Source organism: Coturnix japonica, chromosome 11, assembly GCF_001577835.2.
Source record: "Coturnix japonica isolate 7356 chromosome 11, Coturnix japonica 2.1, whole genome shotgun sequence".
Taxonomy (NCBI): Eukaryota; Metazoa; Chordata; class Aves; order Galliformes; family Phasianidae; genus Coturnix; species Coturnix japonica.
Window position 1 is genome coordinate 15,627,247 of NC_029526.1, and position 27,102 is coordinate 15,654,348.

General features: G+C 49.3%; 1 long non-coding RNA gene across 2 annotated transcripts in view; it reads right to left on the reverse strand.

The window, feature by feature from the left end:
- Positions 1–13,015, reverse strand: part of LOC107319435 — a 55,900-nt gene extending 42,885 nt beyond the window's left edge. Inside the window, exon 1 of one of the 2 annotated variants that reach the window (XR_001557809.2) lies at positions 12,803–13,015. This is a non-coding gene — a long non-coding RNA (uncharacterized LOC107319435). Of the gene's footprint in view, positions 1–6,941; positions 7,374–12,802 lie in introns of those variants that run through there. The other variant, XR_004308678.1, reaches the window with a different exon arrangement.
- Positions 13,016–27,102: the final 14,087 nt, after the last annotated feature.

Here is a 27,102-nt window from a genome sequence, read left to right on the forward strand (position 1 = left end):
AAGATGTTGGCAAAGGCAGAGAAGGGATATGCCACACCACAGACAATGCAATAGCACCCAGGCTCACCTTCACGGTGCAATCTGGAGCAGGATTTGCCACCAGGAGACCAAAGCAAGGCATTTCCCCTGCTTCTTCCCGTGCATGTGTGTCCATGTATATTCTTTGTTCCCCTCCTGACTTCCCAGGAAAGCACTGCATACTTCAGCAAGATAAGGGCAGAGAGGAGTCCTTGGAACCTAATGCTGACTTCAGCATCAGTGTCTTGCTGTCACCTTCTCCTTAAAGGATATGAGCATGTTGCAACTAACCATCTGCTCTGCCCCTGACTCTTCTGCTCCAGCTCTGACTTCCGTAAGAACCAGAGCCATTAAGGAGCAGGAGATCGGTGCTAACAAAAGAGCAAAGTGCCCACAAAAAGCCTGGGACAACACCAAGAAACATTTCTGCAGTTCAGGGCTATAAGGAGGGCCCTTCTCATCAACGCTCCAAGCAGAGGAAGGCACTGACTTGCATTTCTTAGGTCACAGCGACAGCAGAGGAAGTCTGGCAGGGCCATGGTGTGGGATGGAGATTGCTCTCCTGGGTGACTCCAGAAGGCAATAAAGAAGACAATGAAGAGAAAGATAATAAAACCCTGCAGCTTTTATATTCTCCCCACAAAGACAAACTTTTCAGGAAGAAATAATGTTTGCCTACAGATTTACCGGCCCCCAGGCGAGGGGTGCAAAGGACAGCTGACGTTACTGGCAATGCAGTCGTGACCCTGTGAGGAGGTGGCACTGGGTTCAGACAGAGCCCTGGGGATAAGGATGGGGACAACACGGATGCTTAGTCATCCAGTTGATGATAACGAGGCCACACAGCAGGTCTGGAAGTATCCTTTCCTTGTAGTGCCTTAACAGGGGGCCAGCTCACACAGGACCTTGAACCAGCAGCCATTCCTTTTCTTTCCCTATGGTGAACATTATCGTGCTCTGTAGGGCCCTGTAAAAACATTGCCATATCCTTGGGGCATCCAGCTGGCACATGAAGATTCAAGGTGAGAAACATCAATGTTGGCTTCTCCAAGGTCTAAGAGTGACTGCAGTCCTTCACCTCATCCTTAAGCCTTCAGCTCTTGTAGATGCCTGCAGCACCTGATGACCTCCATCAGCTCACAATGAGCATGGAGAAGGATAAGAAGCCCCAGTGTCAAAGCAGCAAGGAGCTGCAGTGCCATGCCAAAGGCCATCACTCCTTGCAGGTTGTGTTTGGTCCCATGAGGATGTCATGAGCTGGATCTTCAGGGCTGCTCCACGTGATTCCCTCCCATCACCACCAGTTTTATATCCACGGGATTACAAATCTCTGGGAAAGGAGGGACGAACAAATCCCTCCCCAGGAAGTATCCTTAAATGCACTGTGTTACTCTGACAGCTGGCACGGAGGTGACAGCCCCATCAAGCCACCGTGATAACAATAACTCCAGCAGCTTCTCTGTCAGCGTGCTGAATTAATACCATTTGAAACAGGCTCAGCTATTGCATCTCCTGGCAGAACCCATGACAGTCGGTGTAATTTATTGTTTCTGTTGCATGCTCGTTTGTATTCCCAAGCAGCCTTGGGGAGTAATTTCTCAATGAACAGACAGCTGCTGGGGGAGAGAAGCTGAGCTGGGAGGCTGGGAGCGGGCCGAGGATATGGGGATCTCACTGGGAAGTCCAGGCAGAGCAGCAGCAGAACACACGGACACAGCCCCAGGAGCACAATAAGATGAGACACTACCAAGCAGCCAACGTTCCAGTGATTACAACCATCCAGTTGCTTGAAATTCTGCTATCTGGAAACATGAGGTCAGAGTGTCCAGCACATAGAAGCCCAGAATCAAGTCAGAAGCTGGACTGGATCACAGATTCATAGACTCACATGGGTTGGAAGGGACCTTATAGATTCACCTAATTCCAACCCTAGTTGGGATTGCCGCCCATTAGATCAGGATGAGGACATACAGACCAACATGGTCTTCTACAAAGCTATCATCAGGACAATCATATACGTAATATAACCTCAGCCTTTAGTGCACTAAGCCCAGCAGATTGCTGGGGCAAACAAGGTTTCCATGCACCAATGTCCAATATTGTAATTACAGCAGTATCCCTGGACACACATTCCCAAAGGTGAACCAAGGGCATCCCAGCTGACCTGTCACATGTGGGATCAGCCATTTCCTCCTGGTTGCTCTTGTATTGGAAGAGATGGAGTGCATCACGCCCACCCTTTCCAGGTTGTTCACAGTCATGTAGACATTTACCCAGGTGCTTCACATCCTCAGGGTGCACCTGGAGGAAAACCAGCCCTATAAGGCCAACTCTGCTCCCAGCCCAGCAATAAGAGGAATGGGTTGGGGCTTGGGATGGGGAAAGAGCAAAAATCATCTTCCAAGAAACATTCCTGAGTTTGGTTTCCACCCTGAGGCAGTTTGAGCTGTTGGCATTTCTCTTTCATCTCTTTTTCCCCCTGGAACAAGAATGCCTAAATATATATATATTCTGAACCATCGGAATGTTTTGTTCCAGGGCGACTGAAATATCATGCTAATATTAGAGGTACCATGTGATTATAGAATTACATGAGCACCAGCATGCAATGAGAAGGCTGGAGCGGGTCTCTTTCATATTCTTCTCTCGACATTTTTCAATGAAATGAAGGCATTTCCTGCAAAGGATTCAATTGCAGCAAGGCCATTTCCAATGGAAGGTTGTGTTGCCGGGCTCACTCCAGCAATAGAATTGGGTGGATAATGGCCAACAGCACAAAAACTGGTGAAAACGCGGCACGGTTCTTCTGCACATGCAAAACACAGGACCCAAATCCATCCCTCCTACCTCCGTGGTTGAAAAAACACATTAATCTTGCAGAACACGGCCAGCAGACAGGAGCCAAAAGGTTGACAGTGGGGTGTGGCGGAGGGGAGACATATTTACATGCTATTGCTCAGCAGGTCACAGAAACAGGATGCTGATAACATCCTGCAAACTTCCTCCCTGAACCAACGTGGAAAATAATAAAAGATGAGGGCCCCGAGGCACATAATGACCAACCAACCATTCACAAATCCACCTTCTGGGCAGGGCGCATTTCAGAGCAGACCGGCAGACGCGTCGCTTTTCTCTCGTTATAAAGAAGGGGACTTGAAAGCAAAGCAAACGGGGGCAGCTGTGAGCTGAGCGCCGGCCGGACCTCAGCCCCAGCGCTGGCACCAGAGATGCTTTTATTGTTCCAGATGTATTTTTAAATGGAGCAGCATTAGGAGAGAGGCCTTTTAATAGCTGGCTTTACATGCTTCCCTTGTGCTCTCGACAAGGGAGTTCAAAGGGGCTCAGAGCCCACGCTATGCTCTCAATTGCACCGATATAAAAGCTGATGAAGTCAAAGCAACAGGCTTAGATGGAGAGACACTGTGGGCTTGCACAAAAGGAGGGGAGAGGGCTGCACTCTCACTTCCAACAGCTTTAAAATCCCTAAAATCCATTTGATTTAGACTTTGACAAGAGATGAGCAGAATTTCTGCAATGCAGTCAGGCTCGAGGCAAGGCAGGAAGAGGGAAATTGTTTGCCAAGAGCATCAGAGTGACTTTTTCCTCCCTTTCCAAATGGAAACACAAAGGCTCACTGTGAAAGAGAAACAAAACCTGCTTGCAGAGCAGGCTGGAAATAAAAAATCATAATTTACCTTGGAGCAAAACAATTTCCCCCCCCCCCCTGAAAGTCACCGAACTGTCATCCACTCACATCAGAGCACTCAGAAACCAATAGAGGACACAGCTCCAGGCACAGCTCCCAGCCTCCGAGGGATGCAGGGGCATTGCAGGTCTCCAAGGAAGGGGCTTTCCCCTCCTAGCAGGGCTCACTGCCCACAGAACACACTTAACCCCTTTCCAACAATTTCCAACCACTACTGCAAAAATGACCCCTAGCTGAAGGCACCCAAGCAGGTGGGGCTGGTCCATGCACAGAAAGCTTCCATCCAACACTACCTACGCATCCAGCTCCTGCACATGCAGTGTGGCTAAAAACAAGGCAAGATTTGCAGGGAAAGGTGATTTTCACCCAGTGAGGAGGCAGGGTGGTGGTATTTTGTCTTGGGTTTGTGGCATCTGTAGAGTAAAGTAATAGAATAACAGAAGCAGAAATAAAGTAGGGTGGAAGAGAGGGGTAGAGTAGAATCATAAGGAGAGTGGAGTGGAAGACTAGAGTAGGAGACTAGAGTAGAGTAGAAGACTAGAGTAGAGTAGAAGAGAGTAAAGTAGACTAGACTGAGTAGAGTAGATGAGCCAGATATTGAATACTATAATCAATGACCATCCAGGATCAGGATGGTGTAGAGTATGATGGAGGGTGTTGAGTGTTGTGGAGACTGAACTGAATGAAAATAAATGGCTTTGGCAACTTGAACGTTTCCCACTTGCTGCTTTGATGCCAAAGGAGGGTTTCAAAGCAAAGCAGCTCAGCTTGGATAGGATTTCAACGCGGGTAAATAACAGTAAAGATAATAATACAGCTCTTGGGCAGCACAGCAGCTCCTTCATGTACTGAAAGCATTATCCTTCCACAGCTGAACTTCAGGCTGAGGAATGTGACCATCATCAAGAAGGGAAGGGAACGGGGACGCTGTCCCGATGGCTATCGGCCCGCCCTCATTAATGTGTTTGAGCAGCCGCCAGCCGCGAGCTGGGAAGTGAACTTTCCTCTGAACCCCATTCCTTGCACCAGAGGGAGCTTCTCACCCTGCCTCGCGCCCCACAGCACCGCGCCCCTTATCTCCCCCTTAAGTCTTCCTGTTTATGTTTCCCATTAGATTACTGTAATTAATGCAATAACAGCAGATAGTGTTTGGGAACACAGTTAGCTACCACTCAGAGGAGGAGGAGGGCTTGGTGATGCTCGCTGGGATGAGCAAAGCAGCTCTGCAATGGGATCTGCAGATGCTCATTCCCATACCCAGAGGTGCTCCCTGAGCAATACAGGTGCAGCTCTAAGCCCTGAAGGTTGGGTGAAGCCTGCAGGGGTGCTCAGAGGTTCTCAATGGGAAGAAAGCAAGTAAGCCAAAACACAACCAAGCATTAAATGCATGCAGAGGAGTCTGGGTTAAATGCAGAACAGCCCCTTTTGCTGCACTGGAAAGCACTGCAAAGGGATGCTCCTTCCAACGAATCCTTCAGTAGATGTAGTTATACCCACATCACACCTTCATACAGCATAACACAGCAGACGCTTGAGACTTTGTGCTGCATTTCCCCATAAAACATCCAAATTCTTCTCCCTTATCCCCTATACCACGGACGTAAGTGCAGGAACAGATGCAGGAGTGCGTGTGGGAGGGAGAAAATCAGGAATACTGCATACCCAAGCAGCTTTTATACACTATTTTCTTCTATTTCCCCTCTTTAATTTTAGATCAAGTGGGTCTCCCTGACAATTTTGCATAAAGTTATTGCTATTTTTCTGGTGGGAAGAAGATGGAAAAAACCCTCTGCACCCCTCATTCCCTCCCTCCCCTCTGCAGGAGACCCTCTCCTGCAGCACACCCTCACCCTGTGCTGCTGCTGCTGTTCCCTCAGATGCCAATGTGCAATCTTAGGGGGAAACCAGAGCCATAAACTCCAGCCTTGGCTGTTAATCAAGCTGATCCCCCCCCCACAGATCGCTATCTGAATCAAAGCCCCCAGCTGATGTATGGGCTCTGCTGTGTGTCAGGGACCCTTTGGTGGAAACAGCCCCCTTGCTGTTATATGGCACCTGTGGGACTGTCACTATCGGCCCTGCAGACTTCTCCATCCCTGGAAGATTTAGTGGGGGGTCACAGGAGTGTGACACGTAGGTAGCGGGGTAATAGGTGCTGTATAAGGGCAGGGAGAGATACATATCTTCAAGGAGGGAGGAAATTCAGCAGGAGAGCAAAGCAAAACAAGGGCTAAGGGGGGAGGTAGGGTGGGGGGGGGGTTGGACAAGCAGGCTTTGAAGTGAAAGCCCTGGCTGGTAGCTGATCCCGTTAGCACAGGAGAAGTGGGAAGGAAAGCAGCCCTAGGATGTGTGGTGGGAAGGACATCAGTGCAGTGGGATTATTGCTGCTATGCTGCCCTGGTGCAGGCTGGATGGAGATCTGCTTGACATTGGGCCTGTAGCAAACAGGGTAGAAACACAACAGAAACACAAAAGAAACAGATCCACATACTAAAGAGTGCGAAGAAAATCTCGTACCCTAAAATCTTGACACAAGCGAAGCCACCTTGTGGCTTTTATTGCCCCACAATATTGATTTTCATAGCAACCAGCCAAATTAGCCAAGCACACTCTCTGCAACACTGCTGTCTGGCATCTGCAAGCTCCGTTTTTACAACACATTCAGCTCATTTATTTTGGCCTTTGGTGCAGTGCACCCTGCTCGATCCCTATATGAGATCAGAACAGTCTGATGCCATTTATCAGTCCTCTTGTCCATAGGTTCTCTCTGTCCTCTGCTGCTCAAGGGCCCTTTGCAGTTGCCATGCTTCTCAGTCAAAAACCCTCCCCAGGCACAGAAAAGAGCATCTTCTTGTAAAACCTCCAACAGCCTTTGCTCCCCTGGCCAGCAAAAAGCATGAGCTGCAATAATTGCTGCTGGGGAAATACATTTCCCTTTCAGATGTGCTCTTGAGCACGGTGCTACCCTTGGGTGGTGGTGCAGCTTTGTTCTGCCTGCAGTGGTTGCTAACGCAGCCTGGAGGAGCTAGAGCTGCAGGCAAGCCCTCGAGGAAGCAGTGAAATCATACAGCTAGTTGGATGAAAGCATGCCCTTAGCAGCAAACGAATATCCAACTGCACAGCAAATCCTGCCCGTGGGACGTAGGATGGGATGGAAAACACAGCAGCCACTCGATGCAGAGAACTAGCTCACTGTAAATTCATGCTGCTCACTTACCTGTGTACTTGCAGATCTCTTCCAAAGACAAGTCTGCCTTGATGCCCTGGGCATTGCCACTGCTCCCTATGCAGCAGAGCACCACAAGCAGCTGCTATACCCTCAATTCAGCTGCTCTGATTAAACTAAGAGCTGCGATGTGCACAACACACAAGGAGATATCCATGGAGTGCACAACACCCAGAATGCAAGAATTCTCCAAGTGCATGCACAGCATCTGAGGGGCATGCACAGCACTACACCCATACCATGCACAGCACCAAGATGCGAGCACAGCACCGCATCCATAGCATGCACAGCAGCTGCCTGCGGGTTCTGCTCGCATTCGCTAGAGGGAGGCAGCCTCCAACAGAAGCCGGATGAGCAGCACGGAAGGGCTCCATCTTCTCCATACAAAGGCATTTCCTTCGTATCATCCCCAATTCGAGCTTCCTCAGCGCTAGGCTTGCTTTGCAGTTTGGGTTCCTGGGCTCGGTTGCTTTTGCCTCCCCCAAATCCCCTTCCAGGTTAATCCCCTCCATCCCAGCGGGATCAGCACAGAATGTAACAGCCCTGCTGTGCTGAATGACAAAGCCAGGCACCCTCTTAAATCTGTATCATCTCCATATTGAAGTACTTAAGAAAAATCCTTCTTAGGCGACGCAACTTAAGGAGCCATTTAGTGATTATAAATAGGATGGATAGGGCACACAATGATCTGCTCCAAAAGCAAACACTTGGACTTTGTACCTAAAGTCCACGGGGCTTGTTTTCTTTAGAAGCTTCCTGAAATCATCTGAAATAAAAGCAGTTGCTTGCAAAGAACCAGCACTGGGAGCTGGTTGCCCTCCCCCCCCCCCTTTCAGCCTTAGGAAAAAGAAAGCTTAATGAAGGATGCAGGCACATTTTTAAGGAAGTTTGAGAAGAGATTACATTCTGAAACCCCGCAGTGCCTTTGCTGGGCTAATTTGGAGGGGGATGGGGGAGAAAAGCTGAATTTCTGCTTTCTCTGGAGCTCTTGGGGTGACTTTTTTGCTCAGATAGGCCCAGAAACCCTCAGTTCAGCTGCACAAAGGGCTAAATGTGCACAGCACTGAGTGAGGTCGCAGCCCTGAACTCCATTTACCTGCCCCCAAAGCAGAGCTCTGGGCAGAAAACACAGCACAGCTTTCCTCCCCCTGCTGTGAACTTGGAGTTGCCAAAGCGCATCCCTTCCTGTGTGTGGAGCATCCTAAGCATCCCGCATTGCTAACCACCAGCAGCATGTGGGGAAATAGGATTTAATCCTAACAAGAAGCTCCCATAGAAGCAGGCTTTCTGGCTCCCCAGGCATTTTAATGCCATATTCACCTGAATCACTGTGTCTAAACACCCATCTGTTAGCAGCACAGCTTCATACAAACAGCTTGGGAAATTCAAAGGGGATTCAGGCTTCAGGTCTCCCAGCTGTGAAGGGATTTTTCTCCACAAATGAGTGCTCAGCTCAGTTTGAGGTCTCAGAGATGGCTTACTCCAAGAGAATCTCAAGCAGGTTTGCTCCTTAGCTGCATGCAGCCTCTTGTCCTCCCACCCCAAAATACACAGGTGAGGACTTAGAGAGGGGTTTAGAAGCAAAACTCATCAGGAAAAGGGATATTGGCTTCTGTCAGGATGCAGTTTCTGGTAAGCTGTAAGTCATTGCTGCCACAGAGCACTCAGAACACAAAAAAAACCCAATTCTACCCCCAAAAACCCAGCCTAAAGGAGCTGGAGCAGAGCTCCATTGAGTGCAATGAGCTGTGTTTGTCTTCTGGTTCAGCACCGCCTCTCACAGAAAGAGGAAACGATTTGGAGACAGTTTTTTGGGTGTTTTTTTTTTTCTTTCCTCTCTCTATTTTTTTTCCCCTCCCAGATGAGCAGAGTGTAAACTAAATGCTGACACGGAGGGAAGAAGTTCTGCAGCAAGAGAAAGTGGCTGAGCAGTTCCCACGAATGCTGCCCTGCAAAGAAGGATTGGGACATACCCTGGCTCTGGGCAGCCTGGTCTGGTGGTTGGAGGCCTTGCATATAGCAGGGGGGTTGAAACTCGATGATCACCGTGGTCCTTTTCAACCCAGGCCATTCTGATTCTATGCTACAGAGCAATTTGCACAAAGCAAAAGCAAACCCAGAGCTGGGCTACAGCAACCAGCAACATTCCCCTTGCAATAACACCCATAGGACAATGCTGCCCTTTTAGCTCCAGCAACAGGAACAAGGAACAACCCTTTACCAAACACAACCCCAGGACACACCACCTACAAAGCACACTGACACCGAGGCAGCAGCCAATGCTGCAACAAAAGCAACCTGCTCCTAATTAGCTCCATTAACAGCAGCTGAGTTGAAAGGGACCACCACCAGGTGTTTATATGAAGGTGAGACTCACTTAATTAGTGGAAATAAGGGTGAGGGACTTGCTGCAGGGGTAAAAATAGTTCTGTTGCAGGCTGTAGGAGTAATTCTTTAATACTGATGTCAACACAAAAACACAGCTGTAGCTCTGAGCCCTGCACCCAGATTGCAGATGGAAGGCAAAGCAGCAGACTCATGCAGCAGTGACGCTGTATATTTGGGTGCTCTCAGGGCTGAAGGTGAAGCACAGCCACTGGGTGGCAATCGCCATCCAACAGTGACACCCCTGGGACTGCCACATCCCCTACATGCAAATGTGGGAACATCTGGTAGCCAGGCATCTCATACAGATAGAGCCCAGCTATGCAAATAAGGAACGGGGCCCAGCCGAGCTGTTGTCTACTTACAGCTCTTGGGTTTTAATTGTTATTATTGTATTATTTATTTCCCAATGCTTATTTGCAGGGCACACTTCTCCCTGCTGCTTGCTGGGCTCTATTGCTGTGCACTGGGCAATGTCCCCACCCCAGCAGGGAAAAACAGCCCTTTGAGGTGGGGTGCCAGCCTTTGTGAGGTCTATGTTACCCTTAAAATCTGCTTTGCTCCCACTCAGTATTTCCCATTTGCACCCTGTACAGGATCAGGGCTTGTAGCATCCTGGAGACCCCCAGGCAGAAGCAACAGGAGCTCCAAATGCAGCCCGTCACCTTTGTGTTCACAGTGGGGATATCACTATAGCTCTGCCCGTGGGGTAATTTAAGGACAAGCCTACATCCACATTGCCCAGAGGGCGTAGGCTGTGCTTCCAGCAGCTAGTGCCATGCACACTGTAGAGCAGCACAGCTCAGACCCAAGAACCCGATGACTCAGGTCTGCTTAGCAAAACCAGCAGCAAACCACTGCATAAACCTTTGGTTGTGTTGGCCCTACCCATGGATCCTGCTGCAGCTTTCAGAGCTGCTTCATCACCAGCATTACCATGAACCACACAGATCCACAGCCCTCCCAGTGCCACCTTCATCCTTATCTTGCAAAAAAGGTTCCCTCCAGGCTTTGGCTCTCCAAAACCCGAAACCCAAGCATTGCAGATAACCCACAATGGTGGAGAACGACACCAGGAACAAGCTCTCTGCCCCAAAATGAGCACAGCCACCTCTTCCTCCTCTCCCAAACCGCTGCCCAACAGGAGGGAGGTGATGGGGTGCACTGCTCCGATGCTAGTGAGTAAGATGCTTTGGTTCCCCTCTGGTTTTGTGGGGACAAGCAGTGATGCTGCGATAGGTCAGTCTCAGTGCTCGTCGCTTATGAAGAAATAGCTGTGGTAGCAGCAACAAGAGGAATTACAGCAGGTGGTGAAGTGATGCAAGGCAATGCTGCCATGGGAGAGCAATGGTAGCCATGGGTGAGAGCAAAGCAAGTGGCCTGGTGGAAAGGTGGGTGATGTTGAAACGTCTCTGGAGCTTATCTGCAAAGTGCTGCCCCAGAAAGAGTGAGAACACTGCCATGGAGGAGCAATAGGGAAGAAGATTTGCACTGAGTACCAAAGAGGCTTCAATGAGCACTGGAACAACCAGCACTGGGAATGTTTCCTTTGCAAAAGGGATTCCTGCAAGCAGGAGGCCAAGAAGAGTTTTTGTAGGATAAACCCTGTGCCATTGGAATGCTGCTAATAGAAGAATTACTTCTTAACCAGGGCTTGCTCAGAGCCCAGTAGGGCTGGCACCAAAGCTGCCCCAAATGGAGAGCAAATGGGAAGAAGTTGGTGACAACTGGGAGCAGCTTCTGGCTCCAGGGCCAGCACTACCAACACCACCACCTTGTTCTCACTGTGTGAAGGCAATGAGAGAAGAATTTCTCTGGGTGTGGCCTTTCCAGAAGGGTGAAACTGATCACAAACGCTCTGATTCAGCCTTAAATGTTCTCAGGGTAATCATTAAACAGGAAAATGCCTTTATAGCTTAGAAGAACTTTGCTTGCTGCCAACATCTGCTCCCAAACTCAAGGCTGAGAACATTTCCAGGAAACCCTCTCAGCTTCTTTATCGTGTTTAATAAGGGTTGTAAGTCAGTGCTGGTGGCACGTTTTAGGCAAATGACTCACGAGAGTCAAGTCCTATTTCAGCCACAGAAATGATCTAATGAGGGCAGTCACAATGCAGCTGGGTGGGAGGGATGTCCAAGCACAAAGTCACTTTGTTCTGCTGGGTTTTGGTTGTGGATATGGGATACACAACCACAAGAAGGAGGTCCTTGGGTTCTCCCAACAGAAGGCTGCCAGGAGGCAGTTGTGGTTCCTGGCCAACCTGGCCACCAGATCGCTCCCATTCACCTCCAAGATAGCATCAAACTGTAGCGGCCACAGAGATGTTGGATGGTAAACAGAGCTGCCGTGCACACACAGAAGTGAGGGCTCGGTTTCATGCAGGTGGAACCAAAAACAATAAGAGGCACAGACACAAAAAGTCCTGCCTTGGTTTCAATGGTGAACCACACGGTTTGGTCTCATTGTTTTCATTCTCAGGGCAGGGGGGGAGAGGAAAATGACTCCAACCTGGTTATTTCCCCCGAAACCATCATGAGTAGGTGCTCAGCCAATCGGGGCATGGCGTGTTGGCCAACATTCCATTCTTCCCTTTTATGGTCAAAATCTGGCCTCTCCAAAAAAAAGAAATCAGAGGCGAGAAGGGACCGCGCGGAGATGCGGTGGGTGCGTTGTGGGGCGGGCTGTCCCATGACCTGCTCCGTTGGCACACCGCAGGGCCAGGAAAGGGGAAAAAGCTCATCAAACAGGAGGTGACGTCTCTCTTGGGCACAGTTTTGGCCTAAAAATGGAGTCCCAGAAGGCATTGAGATACAATGGAGGACCTGCTGGGTATCTTGAGTACCTATGGTGATGATAGCCAATTAATTGGGGTTAAGAAAGCACCAGAACTGGTGATGGGAACAATTTCAAGGTTGAACACGGCTCACATTCACTACTCTATTTGTTGACACAGCTTGATCCCAGTGTTGAGTACCAGGATCACCTGCAAATTCACACTGTGGGCTGATATTGGGGTCTTTGCACCCAGATCGAGCCATAGATGCCTATGTTCAATACAGAGGTGTTAGACGGGATGATCTCTATAGGTCCCTTCCAACTCAAATGATTCTGTTTCTGTGACATAGAGCGTCACTAGGTGCCAACCCAAACCCTCCCAGAACTGAAGATGCCTGGAGCTTCAAGTGGTTTTTCCGGGCACAACCACACAGCCCATACCAATGTTTGCTTAGTAGTGAGAGAACTGCCCTACCCTGCCCTCAAGAAGAGGTAGATGAGACAGATAACTGACGAGCCATGGAGGAAACCACTTTCCCACTCTGACCCTGAGCATCTTTCCTGGCTTTCATTTTGACTTGAGGCAGGACCTGCAGTTACCTGTCCTTTTCAAGCAAGATGAACCCTAATCAGTGCAGCCCCATCAGAACCCAAACCCCTGCATACAACTCGATCCACCCATCGGTACTTACCATGCACTGTCATGAATAGCAGAGAAATTCACAGGTGTGTTCTCCCATTGTATTTAAATTCCAGTCTTGAACAGAATGTGGAACAAATTACTGGAGGATGAGAAAGAAGAGTTGCTTGAAGCAATCTGCCACAGGGTAAAGCTGGGCTCCAATCTCACCCAATCTTAGCCCAGGGCAGCCCCGTAAAATGAATAAGCTCCCCAGGAACGTGTCTATTCCCAGCACACTGATGTATTTCCTCATACTAATTGTGTTTAATATGCCTTCCCTGACATAAGCACATTGAAGTGTTTGTTTAGCTAGAAGGCACAGCCCTTACCAAGAGAGCAAAGAGAGGTGACTGCTGAAGGAGGGCTGAATAATGTCACATTGGGCCCTGATTTGGTCTTCATCACACAAGCCTATTGGAACTGAGACAGGAGATTCAGTGTTAGCAAGTAGAGAGGTCTCTGGGTTTCCTTTTGCCCATCGCCCCTTGTAGGGTAACTCAGCCACCAAAATAACAGATTTCATTTCTCTCACGTTCTTTCTGACAGCCCCCTGGTGTAAAATTAGCAGCAGGGAAGTTTCAGAAATGAATTCTCAAATGCACTTCAGTTGCAAGAAGAAAAACATTAGTACCATGGGGAAAAATCTCCCAGGCTGAAACCTCAATAAATGAACAGAAAAATGCTCTGCTGAGACAGAGGAGTTGTGGGGAAGCATTGGGGACATCCAGTATTCTTAACCCAGACTTCCATGCTTACCTGTGAGAGAGACCAAAGCAAAGCACTTGTGCCACTTCTGCTTTCAAAGAGCTGATGATCTGATCACTATTAAGGAATTAGCAGGAGGTGGATTAATGGCATTAATGTTGCCCCATTAATGGCAACAAGAGGCTGGAATAGAACCTTTCCCAGTGGGTACTTAAATCAGCCCTATAGCACATCCGAAAGAATGACCTTAGCTCAACAGATTCCTAGATATCCACTGTGGAGGCAATTCGTCAATGTTTAACTGCAGGTTGGTTGTGCTGCTCCCACCTGGTAATTAATCAGGGTTAATTAAGAGCAGCACATCGAACTGATGGGGACTTAGGGCTGCTTCTTGTCTCAGGTGTGTATGACCTCATGTAGTCAGCTATACCCAAGAGGCAAGGCAATGGCAGCCCATTGCAGGTGCTTTCTCACCACTTCATCAAGAGCTGCTCACTATTTGCTTATTTTTTCCCCCATAAATCTCCAGCTCCCAGAGTCCTGTCATTACATCAGAATTGTCCTTCCTTTTTCTGCAAAACAAGAACTGCACAGACTCTCAAGTGGAGAGACAAAGCCAGGGAGGCGATGGGTGTTCGTGCGAAGGCTGTGCATCTCAGCATGAGTTCCATGTGTCCCCTGGGCTCCAACTGGTGTCATTCTGGGATATGATGACTTAGGAAACTTACTGACCTTGGCCGAAGCAGGATGACGTGGTAGCCAGAGAGATAAAGCAATTAAGAGGATGAATCCTGCTTTTTTTTCTTCCTGCCAAGATTCTTAAACCGCTTGACCTCTGGAAGGCCAGAGCCTGAAAATGAAAATAAAAGGAAAGACAAAGGTCATTTGTTAAAGGGGGAAAAAAATGTGCTGGGCTTTCACAACCCCCCTCCCAGTAGCTGTATGAATGTCTTCTCGTGCTTCTGGGCAAATCCCACGTCCCCAGGAGACCTACAGCGGCTGGAATAGGGCCAGACCCATGTGTGGGGAACAGGAGGGCCATGCAGCAGCATGGGGTATGCACAGAGGCGTATCCCCATCCCTGCACTGCCTGGAGATGAGGTTACCTATCCATGTGCAAGCTCTCCAGGTGAACAAGCATTGCTAAGGGGAAATGGGCATGGCAAAGGGCTTTCACTTTCCTTTTCAGCCCTGGGACATCTCCCAATGTCAGGAGGTGACATGTGAAGGAGAGCAGCCTGAACACTGAGACCCTTCCTCTTCAGATCTGCATAGCAGATGTCCACCTCCAAGCGGTACTGTCAGGTCAGAAGCAGCACCTGTGCCTGTTTCTCTCCCATTGCTATTGGTTATAAATCAGAATTCCTGGAATCTCTGCTCCTGGTTCCTTCCAGTGACCCACCCCCAACCCAAGGGGTCTGAGCAGGAGTGCTCAGAATTTGCCATCAGTTTTTTTTCCCCTTGCTATTCCATTCTCTCCAATCAGCAAAACATTTTACTCTCCAGAGTGAAGTCAAGCTAAAATCCTTAAATTGCAGGCTGCTGCATGATCCCTATTGGAGCTGCTGTCCTGAAGGCACTGTGGCCAGTGGTACAGCTCTGTGCTTGGGGAAGGATACCCCGAGCTGAGGGTGAGCTCTGAGCACCACATCCCTACTGCCAATGGAGTGAACAATCTGCATGCCAAGCAGCAGAGCAACAGCACTTCTCCATTTCCAAAGCACAGTGATGTGGTCCTTTCAGGTTGTCACTTTTCTGCTGCACTACCTGTGGTTGGAGGGGGGGAAAAGGTAGGGGGCATTTCTTTACAAAGGAGGAGCACACACAACAGGAGCAACCTGCTGTGAGCAATTGCCCAGCCAGCAAGGTGCCGACAGTCTGCTCCGAGTTGTCAGCAGATTGAATTAAGTGACTCAACACCCGCTTCGAGCTGTGTGAGTATCTCTTACAGGAAGCAGATTTCCTTGCAATTTCCTTGCAGTTTCCTTCTCTGCTGCTTTCTAATGGGATTTGGGGTGCTGTTTGTTCACTCTCCATGTGAGCATCACCCCCCACGCGCCGTCTGTGCAGGGCAGAGCCGTTTGCTCTCTTGCAAAGACACATCGGTGCGGTTGTGTTTCCTTTTCTGGCAGAGAAAGCGAGCAGTGAGCTGATGCCAAAGAGCACAGCCACTGTATTGCACAACGCCAGGACAACGCCAGCTCCAACCGTCAGGGGCTGCGCGGCGGCAGCGGCGGCAGCGCAGGGCGTGCAGTTGGTGTCTTTGCGGCCCCCGGGGTCTTTTTATACTTTTAGAGAAGTTGGGCTCATCCTAAGTTCCTCTCCCACAGATTGTTCCTGTTGTTGTCGCTGCTCCGACCCCACAGATCATGTGGCTTGGCATGACCGGGTGCCTCGCTGTACTCCTGCTAGGCCTGAGCTGTGGGGACAATGTGGACAATAGGGACAATGGGGACAGCAATCCCATATGCTCCCCTACAGCTTTGCCATCTCCTCTCAGTCCATCCCCTTAGGGAGCTCCTTTGACTTCTGACATGCAGAGCACTCTCTTTTCCCTTGTGGTGATGCCATGCACAGTTGCAGCCCCAATGTATGAAGCCAATCTCCTTTGCCATGCAAGCACAGATGCATGGCATGGTAAGGTTGCTGCAGCGTCTCCTGCAGCTTTTTTATGCCTGAACTAAAGGCATGTCCCTATCTGAGCTCAATCATTGGGTCATTTGTGCACAGGGTCAAGTTTGCTCTCATTATCCCGAGTGCATTGGAAGGATGTGGCTCCATAGGGGGAGCTCAGGAATGGGGAAAGGTGCCCACAGTTAAAACAACCTCAGGATGTGCCTGGGGGACAAAGAAGGGCAGAGCCACATGCAGGGACCCATAGTGCCATCCCTCAGCACAGGGCAGGCACCCTCTCCACTTTCCCCTGTGTTTTCTCCCATTGCCACCCAGTGCTCTCATCTGTTTGGCTTTTTTTTTGCAGCAGTCTTCGTTGCTTTCAATGGTGGCAGAACAGCAGTGAGTTTGAGGAAGTGGTCTGCACAGCCCTCAGGCTTTCTCTGAAGTGCAGAGCACCCCAAGGCCAGGCTCCTTGCATCAAGCCCAGGTGTGTGCAGGGCTCTGCCTCCAGTGAGATAATGGAGATGGGTCTCTATCTTCCCTGTTTTCGTAGAGTCATGGAGTGGTTGAAGTTGGAAAAGACCACTGAGATCATCCAGTCCAACCCTCAACCCACCATCTTCCACCTTTTGAGGATGGGAAGCGCTGCAGTGGCTTCTCCATCCATCTCCACATTCATGGGATGCTTATCAGAGAGCAAACCACTGCCTCACTGAGCTCCATGGGCTGCAATCAGTGCCCAAACAAAGAGCAGGCAGACAGATCCACAGCAAACTCTGTCTGTGCAATGCTCCATTACCCAGCACCATGGAAAATCCCACCTGCAGCTCAGTGCTCTCTTTCCCCCCACCTTGCAGCACGTGGCTCTCCATGACTCAGCCCTATGATCAGAGCAGAGCTTGGCCAGCCTCTGCTTTCAGTCATTCAGCTCAAATTAATGCTGCAGAGCCTTTTATTGGCTCTGGATCATAGACATGAGTATTTCCATTGCTGCTCTCCAGCTGTTAATTCTAGCAAGGTACTTTCCCCAGTAATCCTCATGCACCTCTTCCAACAAGATTCATCCCTCCTAATTGCAGGGATGGCCTTGCCTTGCTCGAAAGTTGCATTTTCCTTTTGCAAGCGATGTTGTAATATTTTGCACAAGTGGAAAAACTTCATTGTTTTCTTCAGTAGCAGCTGCTAAAACTCACTGGCCACAAAGAAATCCATGCACTGAATAAGCTTTTTGTATTTCAGCTGCACAAGGCTGCAGCTCTGTGGCTGAGCTTCATCTCATCTCAGGGGGCATTTGGTGCCAGCAGAGGCTCTGATGTACACTGCCTATGAGAGCATGGATGATTTAGCAAGCACATCATCTCCTGGAGGGGTTCTTGTTGTATAATGGTTGCCATGCTACTGCAGCAGTGTCATTCCTGCAGCATGCAAACAGACCACAGTGATTTGCACAGTGCCAGATTCACGTTTCTGAGCAATCTGTGCAAAGCTCCATCTCCAGCTCCTACGGATCTGATAGAACCAACACCATGTGAAAGCACTCAGCAGAACCAGCCCAGCTCTGCACCTCTTGGTGCTGAGTAACCCAGCCCTCGTGTGGGTCCTGGCCAGGAAATGGCTCGGAAAATCAAGTCACCCTCCCCAGCAAAATTACAGCAGCAGGGCTGATAATTTTGGGTGAGAGCTGCAGTGGAGCAGAACGATGTGGGCCATCCCCCACCCTCGAGCAGCTCACACTCTCACCCCGCACTGCTTCCTGCCTTCCCCCAACCCCTTCTGGGATGGGTTTTGCATGTTTTTCCCCCAACAGGGTAGGATGAGAGGGGCCAGCATTGACCCCAGCGTCACCCCAAGCATTGCCCCCAGCGCTGAACCCAACACCATGCCCATATGTGATAGGGGCTGCAAGGTGCGCCTTCATTTCCTAGCAATCTCCTGCATCTCGATACAGAGCTTTGTTTCCCCTATGGATGCAGCTCGTTGCGTGCAAGAAGCCATAAAAACCCTTTCTCAGGAAAGTGGCTCTCAGGGGGATTTTGCAGAGCCAAGCAGCTCTGCTCTGCAGAAGGGTGAAATGGGGAAACCCTCCTGCTGCACTTGGCTGGAAGCTTTTTCGTTTCTGCACTACCTTGTGGCTTTCTGGGAACTCATGGGAGCCTTCCAGCACAGTGCATTTTCATTAAGGAACAAGAATCCTGTTTTCTTCCAGCCTTCCTCATCACCAAACCCAATGGAGACAAAAGAACTTATCACCCAGGAGGTGCCAGAAGCTGTTTTGCCAAAAACACTGTCTCCTTTTGAGCCATGCAATGGCTGCAAATAGTGGGGACAGTCCCTGTTTGCCCTTGGGGACCAAACCTGCTCCTGCTCGGCTCCATCAATCCCAGAACAAACCTCTTGTGTCACAAGGGGCCCCCAACTCCTCTCTCAGTCCCTGCAACGCACTCTGTCACATTTCATAATTGCCTTTTTTTTTGCAGAGGTTCTTATTGAGTAATGCCTATTTTGTTGAAAAATTACACCACAAACAGCCAACGGGGAAGGAAATAAATAATTGCTAATAAATGTCAAAGTCGATTAGCAAATAACAAAGGCCAAGAAAGAACTTTTCTTCTTTTTTTTTTTTAACCTTTTTTGTCTTGGAAAATAACTGTGGGGTTGCTGCAGAGATTGTATGTAATGAAAACGATCCCAATACCTTGCAGGGGAGTTAGTGCTTGGTCATTTCCTCAGCTGGCTTAATGCTGTCTGCCTCCTCCTTAGGCTGCAGCAAGACTGGAAAATAGCCTTTTCTTCTGTCAATTGAGAAGAAGCAGACAGAACGTGGTGGGTTTCTTCTGAGCACATTGGAGGTTATGGGGTAAATGGTTCTACATGCTCCCATGCTGGAAAATTTGGGGTTATGGCATCCCCAGGCTCCCATATTGATGTTTGGTATAAAAGAAGCCCTTAGGCAAAGAAAATCTGGGGAATTCAGAACTGTGAATCTTAAATAAAGATCAAAATAAGCAAGAATGGTAATAATCATGATGAATGCAACAGTGCTGTGGCTTTGCTGGCTGCCGGTGTTTGGGATTTTCAGCCCTGCCTGGGGTTTATCTGCATTTCTGGGTTCTAGACATGCCATACACCCACAGCCCATCCCTTTCTGAAAGGAGAAGCACAGAACCATTTGGCCAACGCACCCTTACAGAGATGCATTTGATTTAAGGACCCATTAAGATCAGTGCGAAGCTGCACTTCCCAGAAGGACTGAGGTTGATTCACAGCTGAGAGCCATAAAAGTAAATGATGGAGCAGCAGAGAGGGGAGAAAGGGACACGGCTGCTCCTAAATCTGCTCGTGGAGCTGCTCATGCTGCATCCCATGCATTGCTCTGCTTCCCATAGTGACCTGAAGTCTCAGAGTTCAGAAATTTGCCCTACATGAGCTGCTTCAGTACAAACCCCCAGCACTTTTCCCTTTTAATTGTCCCCTCTTTACTCAGCAGAAAGCCGTATTTCCTTGCTCTCACCTTGAAGGAATAAAAACCTCAAGAGCATAGAGGATGCAGAAATATATAGCGAGCCCTTCGCTTATTCCTCGTGGCTCCCCTAACTACTGCCAGCTCAACTTGTGGTTGAGATTACAGCCATAAATCACAAGCTGCGCTGTGAAATAACAGCTCTGATTTCACCCAGTGTGAGGAAGGAGAAGCAGCAGGGCTTGTGCAAGGCAGGGGCACAGCGACCCATGGGCTCAACCCAAGCTCAGAGGGGACCCATCTATGACCTTCAAGCATGGCACCACCAGATGGCTGAACTTAAATGTGACTGCCAACTGGAGCATCCTCTGGGCAGGGTGGTTGGCATGGGTGTTGTCAGCTGCATAGAGTTATAGGGAATTTTGTCTCCCCAAGAGAAATTTGTGAGTATGGTACAGATTTAACCCTGGTCCTCGATAAGGCAGCTACTTGGCCTGACCATGAGTCCTGGATAGAAAACATCAGTGATGCACAGAGGTAGAAATGATCATAAAATCATAAAATTGTGGAATATCTTCAGGATTTCCCATGAAATACATGCATGAGCCCCCCAAAATAGCACTGGTGATGTAAGGAGGTAGTGGTAAAACACCAGTAAACCATAGAATCACAGAATCATTCAGGTTGGAGACCTTCATGATCACCAAACCCAACCCCAACCCATCCCGCCATGACCCCTGACCATGTCCCTCAGTGCCACGTCTCCATGGTTCTCAAACACCTCCAGGGACAGTGACTCTGCCACCTCTCTGGGCTGTTCCAAGGCCTGACCACTCTTTTGGGGAAGGGATATTTCTTAATATCCATCCTATAATACATGCGTGAATCCCATACAGCCAACAGGGATGTAGCAAAGATGCCCAATAAACCCCATGCATGAGCTCCATCGTGCTCCTCTATTCCTCCTTCATGAGCAACACTCAGCCCTCAGCCACGCTCAGCTCAGGCAGACCAAGTTTCATCCCACACTGGGTGATCTTCTGAAACTCACCCTATTTTTAGCCCACCCCTCAGTTCCAGCTGCAGGACCCTCAGTAGCCACACGGTATTTTTAGCCATGTCCATCTGGGTGAAGGCGCTGTGGTTTGAGCATCTGCAACAAGGTGGCCGGGCAGAGGGTGCGAAACGGCTCCAGGGCTTTTTGGCAGTGGCCAGTGTGGGGGGAAATGTGGAAGTGACTCCTCGATCCTGCACTTGGGGAGGGTTAAATAAAGAAAAGAGCCGGTGCGGCCGATGGGTGCAGCTGAGGCCAAGTGTATCAGTAGGACGTGAGCGTGTAGGACAGCAATGGAGGAGTCCCATAACCAAATCCATCCATGTAAACCCTAAGGGCATCACCCCTGTGTCCCATCCTGCAGCACATCCCAGGTTCCATTACAGAGACCTCAGCATTGCCCTCTGCATCACCCCACGACTCACCTCTCTTTGCTCTCCTGGGGGGTCATGGGGAAGGGGCAGAGGATGCATGGCCCCATAGAACCAATGGCCCCAACGCTTCCCCTTTCTCAGAACAGAGCATGAGTTTCTCCAAAAACAACGGTGACAACAAGAAGAAATAAAAAATAGCAGCGCTGGAGCTTTTATTATTTAATTTTTTTTTTGCTCCCTTTTAGGTGGGTTTTGCTCCTTTTCGGGTGGGATTTGGGAAGTTGCTGCAGGTTCGGTAGCTTTCGACTTCGCGTTTTCACTTTTTAAGAGCCTGTTTGCGGTGAGTAATATCTGTCCGCCCGTATCTCACTACCTTGCTCTGGAAATACCCACCAGTACATGGAAAATATCATTCAAAAATAAAACCATTTCCAAAGGGGTCTCTCGCTTTCCTGCACATCTCACTAGGGAAATGACACCAGTGGGGACCTCAGTGACTTTGTAACCAAGTGGTGATGTCCCCAAGTGCTGACTTGCTATGGTGCATGGGTGGCTGTGGTCTGGAGATGCTGCTTTCCCATCCCACAGCCCTCCATAGCCACAAGGCATCAGGTAGATGCTGTATGCTTGTGCCCAACATCACTTACACGCCACCGTCACCTTATGAGGTTCTTTGGGGTCTCTGCTTCCAAGCTCTTCATCACTGTGAGTCTTTGTGTCTGCACTACTGCAGTGCTTCGCTGTTGGGCTGTCCTGGTGCTAATAGATGGCATCCCATAATGTTCTAACAGCTGGACCAGGCTCTGAACAACCTAATCTAGCTGTAGATGTCCCTGTTCATTGCAGAGGAGGCTAAATGGCCTTCAGCGGTCCCTTCCAACACACGTTTCTATGATTGCATGATTCTTTGGCATCCCATAACATCCCATGGGGCATCCAAGCCAAACTCTTCACCCAGAGCCATCCAACCATTGTGGTACCACCTTGTTGGGCTGTGCTGGTGCAAATAGATGGCATCTCATAATGTCCCACCGGGTGTCCAAGCCTGGCCCAACCCCACAGCAGCACCAGAGCCCGGATTTCAGATGGACACTCTTCCCCTTTCCCTGTGCCCTTCCTAGCAAAACAAGAGTGTGCGTCTGCCTTCAAAGCAAAAAGCTCAGGATTTATAAATAAAAAGAAATAAATGAGGGTGGGTTTTTTTTTCTGTTCCAAATTAGCCCCGGGCAGACAATGTGTACGCGCAGCAAAAGACTCGGTTTCCTGTCTGTTTGTCAAGGCTCCTAACAAGCTTCCTCTGTATAACAAACCCAGCCGGGGGGCGGAAAGGGTCAGGACGGAGCTGAAATGTGTGCAGTGATTGCACAACCACCCTTGCTATTAGGGGCTGTCACTTGGGGGGCTTGGTGCAGTGCAACATCCCCCCTGCAGCCACCCATGGAGATGGATGCTCGCAGTGCCCAGCGAGCTGCTGGCATAGGGCTGAGCCTTTCTCCCCTCCCGAAATAGTTCTTCATATCCACGGATGAGTCATTTGATTTCTTGGCCAAAAATATCTTCCTGCTTGGTGCTTGGGTCTTAAAGGATGGGAATGGGTGGCAGACAGCATTGCCACATGGGACTGCTGGTGGGACCCAGTGTGGTGCTGGTGGGATGCTGGGATGATCCATGCAGGAGTATGGGAAGCACGGGCATCACTGAGAGTGATGACGCAGCGTTGTTCTTGTGGTATTTCAGGCTCAGCCAGAAGTGGGAAGTGTCAGAAATCTCATGAGATGCGGCCTGGCCTTGTGAGATTTCCAGCTGTATTGCAAAGCCCTGAGGTCTGGATTCATCTCTCACCCAGTTTTCTCGCTCTTTATTGCTTATCCATGTGGATTTTGCTTCTCACTGTTGCTGCCGGGGCACTCCATCATTGCTGTCATATCTGAGGGTACCCCAGGGACAGGGGGAGCTGCTGCCAGGGGTGCCACAGAACCCCACAGAGTGGGGATCCATGCAGACCCCATGCAGGGAGCCTGTAGGGACAGCACGTGCAGAGCTGATGCACATGGGGCCAGAGGATGCTCTTGACTTCCTGTGCTGAGGGTTTGCAGGTGCTTCCTTGTGTCTGCACCTGCCTCATGAACTTGTGAGCACATTGAGAGCTGCTGAAGATCAAAAATGCTACATCTCTATGAACAACAGCAAAAAGAATGACCCCTCCAAAGGTGAGGGTGAATCACGTGCCCGACCTCACTGCTTAACACGTGAGAATCCACTCAGCACTCTCTGCCTGATGTAAATGAAACCGGGGACCAAATTCAGCACACTGAGTTTCACCCTGTCACTGCTGCTGCGAGACACTTACAGTAATGCCAGAAGGGAAAGCATGGAAGGAAATTCTGATTGAAGCAGGGGCACCCCCGACACGGCTCACAGCAGCCCCTGTGGTATTCAGGAGGGATTTGAAGTGAGATCTCATGCACGGCGTTGCAAAGCCATCCAGCTGTGTCGTGGTGTTTGCTTTCTTCCATCTCAGAGCTGCATCTCGGGTAGTCAAACACAGCTCCAAATGGCTGAGATCCTGATAAGAGCCGTGTTCTCAGTCCTGGCATAGGTTGAAGTCCAGGTCAGAACCAGGGCTTGGCTTGACATCAGGGTGGTGGATGGTGATGGATGAGGGGATGCAGACTGGCTGGATGTGAAATTCCCAGTTGGAAATGGTAGAGCAATGCTTCATTGGGTTGGTCATTGAGTCAGCATGTGTCCCCTTCCCTGCACCAGCCAACACTGGGTGCTAATGGGCACCAAAATCACCTCCTTCTTGTCACACCCATTGGAAATTGGGGGTACTTGGATAAAAGGTCTTTTCACAATGATTGCCCAATGCCATGCAAGCAACAACACGTGCTTATCACACTGGTGCATCTCTAAGTGAAGTTGTTGCTCTGATTTGACTAAATACGGACAATTTGAGCCCAAACCACCAACAGCGCACAACAAAGAGCTGCAGAAAGAAGAGGGGCTGTAGTGGTAACCGAAGCATTCGGGGCAGCTCATTGCAGTGAAACTCCACTTTGCCAAAATACAAAACCGAGAGCAGCTCAGTGTTGGTGGGTGAGGGGATTTTTTGTAGCTTTGTGGATTTTCGGAGCCAAAGCGTGTGTCTTCCGGAGGGCTATTTCAGAGCCAGCTGAAATTACTGCACCTGCAGCTTCGGATGATGAAACAAGGGCTGGAAAGGTAATGAACTGGGGCATAACTGGGTCTGTTGTGAATATGTCCCGAACGAAGGCTGAATTTTAGTGCAGAGCCGGGTGTTGGGCTGGATGATCCCTTTCAAATTGAGATATTCTACCATTCTTTGCTGCAAAAAGATTTCTGAACCAAGCGAAAACTGCTTCTTTCTGATGGTGAGGTTCCTCTGATGCATCCATGCTGAAATATGGGGGCCCATGTAGAGTAGGAACTACCCTGCTTTTCTCCCAGGGAAGTCACATACCATGAATCTCACTGCCCAGCACGGTGACCTGTAAAGCCCATTCGTTTCTCACAACCTACAGCCAGGTTTTAATTACCCCAGAGTTTCCAGTGGAAACTGAGAGTTTCCCACATCCACCCCAAGGGCAGAGCAGTCGCCAAGCAGTGCAGCACACTCACTTTCCTCCTGCTTGGCCTGACACTGCTTTCCTTCCCCCATACATCCACTAGGGAGAAGACAGCAATGTCACTTGCCAGGAAAGAGGAACCAAAGCAGCACTTCCCATTGAAGTCACTCTCGGGCACATCAGAAGAAACCCAGGAGATTCCTGCTTTTCCATGCATGACCAGTGCTATACTCAGCCCTGAGGAGACAGTTCTGTTCCAGGTTCTGGAGAACCCTGTGGATGGACAGGCAGATATCCATTCATCCACCATTGGTGATGAGCACTGAGGAGCTGAGAAAACCCTCCAGTAGGAATTTGGGTAGGAGCAACAAACCAAACCAGCAAACACTAAATGCTCAGGGTCTATGTAAAGGAGGTGCTGAGACTCTCCTCCCATACGAAACAAGGGCTGGGAGTCAGTACCATTCCCTAGCTTGTCCTTTTCAATGTTTGTAAACCCTTCTCACTGGGAAGACCAACCTGCAGACACACCACCTCCAGCACCCTGCAGATGTGTCCATGAGCCAGATTTATCACAGGGAGAAGTGGTTACTGCTCAAAAGAAATACAGAACAGAAAGATCCAGGCGAGGGAATCACTTGTTTCAAAGCCCCGTGTTGCTTCCACCTACATGCTTCTTCCCATCGGGGGCTGCTGCACCGTGCGAGGGGCTCCCATCCACCATCCAGCATCACTCTGCAAAAATGGGGAAATGTTGATTTTGGTAGGAACTTCACTGGGGGCCTTGGGCAGTTTCGAGTCGCAGGGTGGATTTAGAGCCAAGCTCAAGGTTTTGGTCCCGATGCACGAGATTGGGCAGGGAATTGAAATGCTGGGGACGAGAGGAGAAGGGCACCATTGGCACGGCCATGGGAACCTGGCTTATGTCCATAGAGCACTGATGTCCAGGAAACGTGAGTTTCCTTTATGGCCATGGTGAGCAAACAGGTTGTTACCAAGTTACATTTCAAATTCCTGAGCTGGAAATGGCATTAAGCAAAGATCTAGATGCAATTCCCAGTTATAGCTGAGGCTTGATGGGAGCCTGCTGTTAGCAGGACAATGCTGACATCACCCTCCAGCTGGGTGATGGAAATTGCTCTGCACTCACACCCATGTACTCTTACAAGGGCAAGGTTCCCTTTGCAGCTCATCAGAAGCTGAATGAAGAACCATTAACTTATTACTAACGTCTGCTATTGAAATTCACAACTTGTTTCCAAAATCACATTGCAGTTTGTGGTTCCTGGCCTGTAAAACATCAAGTAAGGAAGTTTACGACTGCCACTCTAGCAAGAAGCGGGACCAACACTTTTACATCCACCTACTGTCACGCACTGTGGGAGAAACAGGGAAAACAAATCTTTCTCCAACTTAAAGAGTCATTGTTCTTTCAATTACCACATTACAAAGATGTCTTTGTAATTTCTAATCCTTTACCTTTTTTCCCTTCTCTTGAGCTGGCTCGGTTTTAGAGCTGAGTCAAAGTTCTTCTGCGTTCTTCTTTCATACAAGCCCAGGTTCTCTGCTATCTGAGTGGGTTGGCTTGTGACTGCCTGCCTGCCCATATTTGACATTCCTGGCCATGCTGTTGCATCAGGGTGTTGGCATTGTTGGAAGCAAATTGCACCCAGCAAAAATAGAGTAAGATTAAACATTTAAACACATGCAAACTCAGTGGGGAGGGAGGGCATTTCAATCTGGGCCTTGGTTTCACAGCCTTGGTGTCATAATAAACCCAAGGGTCTGACAAAACAAAATATGTATCATGGTGTTTCTCTGTATTTTAACAGCTGTGGTTTAGGTGGAGCTTGTTTTTATGGTCTTATATCATATGTTATGGCAAAAATGATCGGAGAAATGGGTTTGGAGAAATAAATTGCTGTCTTTCTTGTTGGAGTCTGGAATCTCCCTTCCTTCATATAAGCCCTAGTTTTTGCAGCCACATTTTTGCTTGGGGAACCCAGCACGTTGCCTGCCTAAAGGGTTCAGCTCCTGTGAAAGCAGCCCTCACTCTCAGCTCTCCCCACTCTGGTGAAATGCCTTCAGAGCATCCCTCCCCTCCCGTTACCTGCACATGGTTGATTTTATGAGGGCTATGAGTCAAGTTCCACCAGCAGGGTAGAGTAGAAATCCAAATCTTTGAGCAATGCCAAAGAGGACTGCAGGTGAGTTATCTCACCAAGCTTCCTTCATCACAGAGGTTTCCTTGGTGTTAGGACTGGCCAACTCTTTGTGGCATGGGGATGTCCTTCAGCTGGTGACCATGCAAAGCAAGGTGCTTCCCATATTACAACACGCTCACAGGAAGAGCCTGGAGATGCTCAACATGGACAGGCTGCTATGCTGAAATGGGACATTGAGCAATCAAACCAGTTGGAAACTCTGGTGTCTAGAAATAAAAAGTGACTGTTTTTCTAACGCCTATAGGGGCCAGTGGGGCCCAGGCCAAGCAGCAATGGGTTGGAGGAA